Genomic DNA, 1444 nt, shown 5'->3' with positions numbered 1-1444 from the left:
GTAGTTTTAGTAGAGACGGGGTTTCACCATGTTGACCAGGATGGTCTTGATCTCTTGACCTCGTGATCCACCTGCCTCGGCCTCCCAAAGTGCTGGGATTACAGGCGTGAGCCACCACGCCCGGCTACACTGTTATTTTTTTATTTATTTTTTTTTTTGAGACGGAGTTTCGCTGTTGTTGCCCAGACTGGAGTGCAATGGCACGATCTCGGCTCACCGCAACCTCCGCCTCCTGGGTTCAAGCAATTCTCCTGCCTCAGCCTCCCGAGTAGCTGGGACTACAGGCACGCACCATCATGCCCAGCTAATTTTTTGTATTTTTTTAGTAGAGACGAGGTTTCACCTTGTTGACCAGGATGGTCTCGATCTGTTGACCTCGTGATCCACCCGCCTCGGCCTCCCAAAGTGCTAGGATTATAGGCGTGAGCCACCGCGCCCGGCCTACACTGTTATTTTTTAATAATAAAGGTCAGAGCCTGACAACCTGGGTTTCCTTTCTTTGTCCTGGGTTCCCTGGACTTGGCTTAGATTCGGTCCCTCTTTCCCTCCTCCCAGCCAAGTTCCTTCTGTATCTGAGGACTTCTGGGCTTAAGGCAGTAACAGTTCTGCACTGCTCACTGGTGGGTTGCGAGCACAGCAAAAAAAAAAAAAAAAAAAGTCTTATCCCCGCTTTCATGGGTGAAAAGAGAATGACCTAGATCCTTTGCATCTGGGAGTCTCGGAACTGAGGGATGGATAGACAGGGGTTGAAGTTATAAGAAACAGGTCCTCAGCCGGGCGCGGTGGCTCAAGCCTGTAATCCCAGCACTTTGGGAGGCCGAGGCGGGTGGATCACGAGGTCAAGAGATCGAGACCATCCTGGTCAACATGGTGAAACCTTGTCTCTACTAAAAATACAAAAATTAGCTGGGCATGGTGGCGCATGCCTGTAGTCCCAGCTACTCAGGAGGCTGAGGCAGGAGAATTGCTTGAACCCAGGAGGCGGAGGTTGCGGTGAGCCGAGATCGCGCCATTGCACTCCAGCCTGGGTAACAAGAGCGAAACTTCGTCTCAAAAAACAAAAAAAAAAAGAAAAAAAAGAAACAGGTCCTCTGAGGTAACTTGTGAGACTCAAGGGCAGAGCAGCTCCTGGCCAACCTTCAGTTTAGTGGAGCCTGCAGATTCCCTTCTTCTCTCAGTATCTTCCCTACTCTTCCCTACTTCTTCTTCTTTTTTTTTTTTCTGAGACGGAGTTTCACTCATGTTACCCAGGCTGGAGTGCAATGGCGCGATCTCGGCTCACCGCAACCTCCGCCTCCTGGGTTCAGGCAATTCTCCTGCCTCAGCCTCCCGAGTAACTGGGATTACAGGCACGCGCCATCATGCCCAGCTAATTTTCTTGTATTTTTAGTAGAGACGGGGTTTCACCATGTTGACCAGGATGGTCTCGATCTCTTGACCTCTT

The sequence above is a fragment of the Sapajus apella genome, unplaced genomic scaffold (assembly GCF_009761245.1).
Source record: "Sapajus apella isolate SASKATOON/1434 unplaced genomic scaffold, GSC_monkey_1.0 scaffold63, whole genome shotgun sequence".
Taxonomy (NCBI): Eukaryota; Metazoa; Chordata; class Mammalia; order Primates; family Cebidae; genus Sapajus; species Sapajus apella.
The sequence above is the reverse complement of the archived record's forward strand: the minus strand, read 5'-3'. Positions refer to the sequence as shown.